This window comes from Papaver somniferum, chromosome 2 (genome assembly GCF_003573695.1).
Source record: "Papaver somniferum cultivar HN1 chromosome 2, ASM357369v1, whole genome shotgun sequence".
Classification (NCBI taxonomy): Eukaryota; Viridiplantae; Streptophyta; class Magnoliopsida; order Ranunculales; family Papaveraceae; genus Papaver; species Papaver somniferum.
This window is the reverse complement of record NC_039359.1, coordinates 165,546,966-165,556,445: the sequence shown is the minus strand read 5'-3', so window position 1 is coordinate 165,556,445 and position 9,480 is coordinate 165,546,966.

Below are 9,480 nucleotides of genomic sequence, written 5' to 3'. Positions count from 1 at the left end.
ACCAGTTTAAATGACCATGCATGGATAAAAGTAACATATTTTTTTGGTAAAAAGCTTGATGTTGTAAACTTAATCTTCTTCATCAAACTAATTATGAAATCAGTTGATATGAGCCTATCAGATCCCAAACCAAAACACTAAGAAAGACACTAAGTACACATCTAATATCCTAGAGCATAAGAGAAATAACAAAAAAGTTAGGGTTTGCTAGAGCATTGCTCGGTTGAACCCACCAAGCATTGGTATGTCAAAATTGATTGTCATATTTCAGTATCAAAACTCATAAGTTGCTTGATTAGATTACTAGAGTCAACTTCGTTATGTTGAGATTATAATTGGATTTACACAAGCAGTACGTATTCAATCTCATTAAATACGTCCATATATAATTATGATCAACTACGAGACTCGTTTCTTGTAGAATTCGTATCTTGAAAGATAGATAATAAGTTTCTTACTTGGCAGAATTTGGATCTGAATAATTAGATACGACAAGATTGATATTGGATATTGATTTTTGGGATCGTCCAAGTACTCTTCTTAACAATTAGGTTCACGGACTCCATTGCCTAGATTTTCTGATTGAGAAAATATAGAGACACAAACTCTATATACATATTGTCAATGATCATTAGGTTGGTTTACATGTAATTGTACTAGGTTTGTCCACGCAGGTTGTCGAGCAAAAAAGTTGGTGGTGTACTTGGTATCCTCTTCTTTTAGAGAACAAATTTTGGGTTGTGAATACCATATCTACCTCTGGTTTGTGTTAAATGGTTGTTTCGAACTAGAGTAGTAAAAGCTTAGAAGAAGAAAGCACATGTAATTCAATGTCAGTAGAGGTAGTAATACCTGTAGGAGTAAGTGATTCAACTTAAGGAGCAAAAATAATGTTACTAGAATAATCAATTGAAGTATTCTGCAGTTAAATTTCAGTTGGCTTCCAGATGTCCATTTTGTAAAAAAGTTGAAGAAAATTTAGATCACATATTAAGGTATGATGACTTCAATGAAATAATTTGGAATTGGTTGGGAGGGATCTTTTGCTTTTAAAATCCAACATCTCTGGAAGATATTCTAAGTCTTTGCCAAATTAAAAAGTTTTGCAGTAAAAGAAATCTGGAGGAATGCAACATTCATAACTGTGAAGGAGTTATGGTTCTTAAGGAACATAATGGTGTATGAAGAGGAATAATTGAATGTGGATTCTCTCAAGAATAGAATAATCAAATTCACTTTGGAAAGTGATGTGAGGATGAAATGCCCAATGTGGAACTCACCATGTGATCTCCAGATTATAAAATTCTTTGGATTGATGTGCAGGAAAATAAAAGTTTCCAAATCAAAGAAATTTTCTTCCAGTTGTCATATGAAAATCAACTGCTTATGTGTTGTGATGGAGCTTCAAGGGGGAATCCTGGTGATTCTGGCTATGGATTTATTGGAAGAAACTGGGAAGGTGGAGTGGAAGTAGATGTGTTAGGTGTTTGGGATTAGGGACAAGTTTTCTGGCAGAAATTATGGTTGTTTTGTGTGCAAGTGAGTGGGCTATACAGAATAACTGGTTCAATATTTGCTTCAGAACTGATTCAAAAGCAGTAATAGCAGCCTTTTCAACGAGTAATCTTCCCTGGCTAGCTATAACTAGATGGAACAGAATAAGAAGTAAGCTAGGTCTTTGGTCTTTTACTAATAGCTTTGGAGAAGTAAACTTCTCAGCAGATTCTCTGGCAAAGAAAGGAGCTGGGCTCAGAAGAGGAGAGTACATATATAGTATATAATGAAAAGCCTAATTTCCTTCATCAACTGGAAATTCCTTTCTACCCTTATTTTAGATTTAGTTGATTTTTTGTAAGCTTATCTTATAAAGGCTGGAAATCTTGAAAGGACTTTAGTCAATACCCTCTAAAATGGGTATTTTTTATATTCTTTGGTAACTTTTTGTATTAATGAAATTCTTATTTTCGAGCAAAAAAAAAGTATTATGCAGTTAAAGTAGAAGCATGCAGTAGTTGAATCAACTGAAACTAATTGTGAAGTTCAAGTAGCAACAAAATCACACAATTGAGATAGGTTGAGAGGATACATAACTTCATGAAGTTTATCATGTCTAGAAATGAATACCTTTCCCGTGGTTAGCCGTGATTAGATTTAACATATGTATCTCTTTCCTTGTGGACTGTATCCAGTAAACACACATCGCACATTTCCTGGCTCAAGCTTATTAACAACGTAAGGTCTGAACCGTGGATAATCCAAAGGACTTTAAGAAATAGTAATCAGGTTTCTTGTGAAATAAGACTTCATAAGAAGATTTGAAATCAAATGCTCTAATGGGTGGTATGTTAAAAGTGTAGTTAGATGCTTGAAGCCAGAAAGAATCTACATGACCTGATTGTATCAAATAAGTTCTTATTATATCAGCAAGATCTCTATGTTTAGACTCAACAACCCAATTCTTCTCATGGGTGTGGGGACAAGATACTTCATGAACAATATAATTATCAGACAAAAAATATGTCAAATTCATGACTTATAAACTCTCCATTTCCATCAGTTTTAATGACAACAATGTGTAACTGCAGAAGATTCTCAATTTGAGCTTCAAACTAAAAAAATACTTTCTTGAAATCAAACTTTTCATATAATGGGAATATCCAACAAAACTTGAAATGTTCATCAATAATATTGACATAGTATCTGCACCCATAATTGGATGGTACATGGCTAGGACTCCATAACCTAGATGAAGTAATTCAAGAGGCCTATTCCTATAAAAACAAAAAATAGAAAATGGGAGTTTATGACTCCTACTAACTTGTCATGACAGTGCCCTCATTATTGTAATATATTTAAGTGCTTACAAACATGTTTTAATGCTTTGTAAAAAGTATGTGCCAATCTCTTGCCAAATATCTGCACAAACAACTTGTGAAGCAATATCAACTGACATATATATAACTTTATTTATGGAACATAATGTTGTTGTGGTAGATGATGGAGCTTTATTAGTTGATTGTTGATGGAGAAAGTTCAGAGGATAAAGTTTACTAAATTGAGGGTCTTTCAAAGTTACTCTCCAAGATAAGAGATCCTTAACAAAGAAGCCAGCAAAATCAAAAGTAATGGGCCAATTATTGTCCTTAGTAAATCTATGCACATATAATACCAGAAGCTTGAGGTACCAGTAAAATATTTTTCAAATCAAAGTAAGAAAAAGAAGTGGATCTAATTGAAGAACCAATTATAGTAATCTGCATAGCTTCACCATTAGCATCTTGGATGACTTCAGAGCCATCATAAGTGGTAGCAAATTGTAACTTTAACCGCAACTAGGACACATAAGTGTCAGGATTGAGATTTTAGTTTGTAAGGAGTCCTTTATTATTAATGATGAACAAGGATAGGTAGCTTACAATAAAATCTGAGTTAATAAACTGGTTTCCATGCTTATGAATTACTTTGATACCAATAAATCTTATGTTCTTAATATGGATTAATCATGCAAGATTGTGAGAAGTTTTCCTTGAATTAGAAAGAAGAATGCGCTACCACATATTCGTCAGAATAAGCTTTGTGCACCAAGTGGTTATCCCAATATTTTTGGTTAAATCATTCATGAACCATCTAGCATTCATGGAGCTCAATAACTCTCAAGACCAAAACAACATATGAACTGTGCAGAACAGTTTTTGAAAAATTATTTTATATCCATAAGTTTAGGAACTGTCCAAATAAGTTTGTGTACTCAAGTTACAAAAAGTCTCCATAGGCCCCTTAAAATCAACCAGTCTGCGTATTGACCAAATCAGTTCATGTACTTGAGAATTCGAAAGTGTCCATGAACATATCAAAATCAACCAGTTTATGAACTGATCAAATCAGTTTGTGTATGCGAGTTAATTGGAGATTAATTCACCAAGTCTTATTATTTATAAGTTCCAAGTGCGTGGACTGATCATAACAGTTCGTGAATATAAAACTAAATTGACGACTCCAGTGAGCTTAATACACAAAGTCACAAACACAATATGTCAAAAAATAAATTGCTCTCAACCTGTTATGCGATTATTCGCAGGCAAAAACGACTCGCTGGTTTTCTGGTAAAAAGTGGTGGAGAAGGCAAGTGGTCGAAGTAGAAAATCACTGAACCTTTAAACAAATGTACTGCACGTGAGTACTTTGAGTTCGAGAGACTAATCTGTAGGACCCTTCCCTAAACCAATACAATGTCCGTTCTAGGTTCAACTCGGTCACAAGAGGAGGAGAAGGGTCGGTCAGTAGGGAGGGAAGCTGAGAATGTGTGGATATCAATGAAAATTGGTCGATTGATGATGTGATGTATTGGACTGCTTTGAAGATGAATTCTCTATGTAAACGAGAGAAATTCTCTGTAAGTGTTTTATAATTGACAGTTTTGAATCTTACTCGAATGTCGTTGTTAAGTTATCAAATCATAGGTTGGAAAACTTATTTATTGCAGCACACCGATCTCTTGTAAGTGGTGACAGTTGAAGGAAGTGGAAGAATGGGGAAGTGGGAGAACGTGAAAAAACCACTTTCACTTTACGTGGAAGACTTAGTTGCATTACCATCCACTATTCCATTTACTCCTTCAACTGCCATCACGACTTACTACATTTCCTGTTGTGGATGTATTGCACATAACACGTATTGTAGGCCGTCAGACCAAAACCCTAGTGATATCCCCCATGTGACATGAATTGATGTCTCATGTGAAAGTATGTTTTGCAGATGTATTTTTACGTGTGGTCAATCTTTGACCTAATACTATGAGCCAAATAAAAAATTATTAATTAAAATGTTGATTGCTGACTCAACATAAAATTATTGGTGTTTGAACCTGTTCAGAATTATGCTATGCAGTTCAAAACCCTAATTTAGATCAATTGATGATCAATAGATGACCAACGGATGAGAGAGGGACCGATTACATGAGGTGATGGAACGACCATGTAGTGTCTAGGTACTCGACTGAGCATTCACCGAAGTCCTTTGTGGAGCAGTTGGTGAAAGGATGATTAATTGTTGTTTATTCATTATTAAAATAGTGCTTGACTGAGCAATAAGTAGTAAAACCTAATTATGGAGAGAGGAGGGACCGACCAAATGGGCATGGAACCATCTGATGGTGAATGGATAATCTTCCCAGTTGCTGGAGAGAGAGTTTGAACCAAATATGAACTATAAATGATTAATTGGATCATTAATTACAGAAAGAGGTGGGACTGACTTCTGCAAGCCAAAAGGCCAACCATGACCGGTTATGGTGGCATGCTCATACTAATATGTTGTTCGCCGACCAATCCTAAGAATTTTGGTATTTTCTGATGGTCCGTCGAGTACTATTTGGCTATATTATGAAGAATCTGAGTTTAAATGAAATTCTTAATTTTGGTTGAAAGACCCTAATAATAATATAAAGACATGATGGTTGCGGGACTTTAATTTTGGTCTTTTTTACGAAGAATCATGGTAGAAATACATGATGGTTACGGGACCACTTGTTTTGCTAACCATATGGTGAATGGACCAATATTTGAAAAGATATGGAAATAGGAAGTTTTGATAGAAAGAGGAAGTCCTTGAAAGAGGAAACCCTAATAATAATAAAATAATATAAAAAATAAGGAAAAAGGAGTGGGGAACCGGCTAAACCCGGCGCACGCCTAGCCGTCCGGTCGTGAGGACCACACTCCATGGTTTCCTCTTTTTTTTTACTATGTTATTAATATTTTCTCTCTCTTCGTTTTCCTTCTTTTGATCAAACTTCCATATCATTGTTCTTCCATATTTTTGGATACTCCTTTGAGCATTATTACTAAATAACGCTGTGTCTTTTACTCGGAGGGTTCCCCATATACCTGAAAGGTAAATATTCATTACTGCTCCATGGAATTCAGCTGAGAAAAGCCATGGGTCCTGAACAAGTGAACATTATGGTTTAATCAGTGTATTTTTTCTAGGAATTCAACCGATGAATACTTCAACTAGAATTAATTAGTCTCTCTATACTAGCATGCAATATGTCTAGGAGCATTTAATTGATTCAGATATGATGTGATCAACATCATATTTATTCTGAATATTAATATGGGTCAGACACCAGAGATGAATTCCGAATTCAAAAGAGACGCTGAGTCTTCCAGCTTAATCATGAAATATATGGAACATTATGCTTCAGAAACCCTAATGTCGCCGACATATATTACTACTTTGAGATTATAGGACTGCAATTCACTTCTCTTGCGGAAGGTGAAGACACAAATTTCTTATGATATCGATACTGATCAGAGATGCATAATTTCCGATGTGATTTGATGAATATAACCTTCGTCAAAAATCCACCATCAACAACGATAATTTTTCCATTGCTTAAATTATGATTCTAGTTTTATCAACTACTCAAGATTTCTTCTTTGAAATATTTATAATAATACTAAAGTCATACGACATTGTCTCATTAGATAGAATGGTAGAAAATATGAGTAAATAGGATAGTCAGTTTTCACATACCTTTGTTGATGAAGTTCCCATAGATGTATGTGTTGTTTCTCAGTCTTCAAGGTCGATTGATGAATTTCGGTACTCAACTACCATGCTATATTTGTATCCCTAAATTGACCCTAGTAGAATTTAGATTAAGATATATTTTTGATCAATTAAATCTGGTAATGATGTTGAAATACCAAAACTTTTGAGTTTGACCGAGCTATACTCTCACAAGAACCCTAATTTATCAATTTACACAATTCAGAGTGACAAACATGAAAGTGATGTAAAATGGGGATATCCCATGACCCCATATCAACTAATTTAAAGTTAAATCATCAAATTTCTACAAATTGCTAAGTTGGTGGGAACTCTAGTTTCATTATTCTTATAACAACTTTAATTCAATGATGAAAATGTAACCTTTGATTAAAACACACAATATGTATAATAGCACAAACCCATCGATTGATATGCATTGGTTTGTTAAGCTGATTAAGAACAATGATCACCTAAAAACAATTCCCAATTAAAAAACAAGTAGAAGGAGTTTTTCTACTTCGACCATGAAACCAACCAACCTTATCGACATCCTCAACTCAATTGACTGCAAGTCCAGAATGCTCACTCATGCATAACTTAAATGAAATTCTTTTCCATTTTCAGTATCAAAGAAGAAGATGATAAAAGGAAAAATAAATGAGATTAGGAAAAATCGAGCCTTTTATTCTTTCTTTTCCACTTTAGTTTTACTACTAACAAATGAAGCACTCAAATACCCTTGACAAGCTCCTTAGATGACACGTGTAAAACATGCTTAAGATATCTGGCTAGGGTTTTCATAACACATATTAATCATCACTACTAGTATTACCAAGAGATACCATAAAAGTATTGAAGGACCTTAAGTATTAGATTTTTACGCACTATAAGTACAGAATTTGACTAAGGGGTTTAGATAAATATGATCAAAAGTGCAGGGTCTCACATCATTACTCTCTTTAAAGAACTTCATCCCGAAGTTCAATATAAAACTAGAATGAGAGAAAAATTACATATAACCACCGCACGAGTAGAGAATGGTGAGTTACAGATGCACAATCCCATTTGAACTGAAATTGTTCTAATACCAGCTTTGAATTGGTGGGTTATGACCGCTTAACTGGCAAGCTCCGGCACTCTGATATGCCACTCATTGAACCAACATTATGATTTTTTGGGACTAATTTTATTTTTTACCACGCAAATGTTCATCAAATTATCGATCTGGTTACCCACTTCGCTAAATATTTTTATAGAGACTATTCATTAGTTTTTCTCAAACTACTTCTTTACAAGATAACACTTCCAAAGAAAACTTTTAATTACTCCCATTCTTATTGGAAACCCTAGAGGTATTTTTCATCGTTACCGTAAACAGTTTCATATTTCCATTTTAAGGGTCATGGTCTTAGTCTTCAGGTCTCACACGTAATAATTTTTTGGTCGTCCCCGTGCTAGAGACTCATTTTCCAAGTCTCGACCTCGGTTTTATCTTAGCACTCAGCTCTAGTATCTTACGACTGTCAGTTATTTGGTAGATGTTATATTTTTATCATCCATAAAAAAGTCTTACAATAATTAAAAACCAAACAAATAAACAAACAAGTATTAGAAAAGTAAACAAGTCATAGAATTAAACAACCATAAACTTCTATGTCTTAATTATCATAAAAACCAGTTTTACTTCTTTTCCTACATCTTAATTATCATGAGAAGAAATATTACCAGCACCACCATTATCATCAGCAGCATCAACAACATTTTCATCTTCTTCAACAACAACTTCTTCTTTGATTTCCTTCATCTTTGCGTCGTTTTCTCACCATAATGCAATATCATCTCTCCTACATTTTGTATAATTGTCAATAATTTCTTCATAAGTAAGTAAATCAACCAAATAAAATTGCTCTCTCCAGTCTGGTTTCTACATAGTAGGAAAACTTATACATAGATTTTACAATTTCTTTCTCCGGCATCCTATCTACATCCTTTTGTTCGACAACTCAATAGTAACGTATTTTCTTATCGTTATCCTGTATCTGCAAAAAGTAAAATCAAGAGAAAAGATACAAGTATGAATAAAGAAGAATAGTTTCTGAAACAGGGAGATAATATCAGTAGATACACATATAGGCATCCACCAATTCTTACTGGCGAAAACTCCAAAAAATGAATCCCACAGAACCGGCGGATATAACATATGCATATCCAGCGATTCTAAAGAATGAGAAAACTTCAGAAAAATGAGTCTCGTAGATGTCGTGGATGAAACAAATGCATAACCACCCATTTTAAAAAAGGGGAAAACCCAAAAAAATAAATAAAGAATGATGAATTTAATCAGTGGATAAAACACATGAGTACCCAGCGATTGTTACTGGATAAAAGAACCAACGTTTTAGATGCATCTTACACAGATTCTAGTTATGATATTTGGACAAAAAAATATCAAAAGTTGTTTTTGCTTTCAGGGTTTTTAGTTTTGTGAATTAGATAAAAATAAAAATGATTTAATATTTATATGGAGTGCAAATTTGTGCACCCCTTATAAACCGGGGTGCACGTTCCGGCCACTGCTATTGGCCCAAATTTCTTTTCGGCGGTTTCTAAAACCACTTCGAAACAAATAAAAAAACATAATTTACCAAGTCTCGATGAACACATAGCACCTCTTTGATTCCATACTATTTAAATTTTCAATATGCTAAACAAAACAGATCTCTAATTATATTCCCATCAAGGTTCTCTTTTAACGAAACAACCAACTGATATCACAATGTTAATCTTCGTTTCTGCACACAAGGATTGGTAATGGCAGTGGTAATGTTAGGACTTAGGAGAGATGTTGGAAATCTGGAAAGCCTATGTTCAATTTTACGAATGGAGAAGGAACTCTTTTTACTGAGACAGAGGTATTTGCACTTT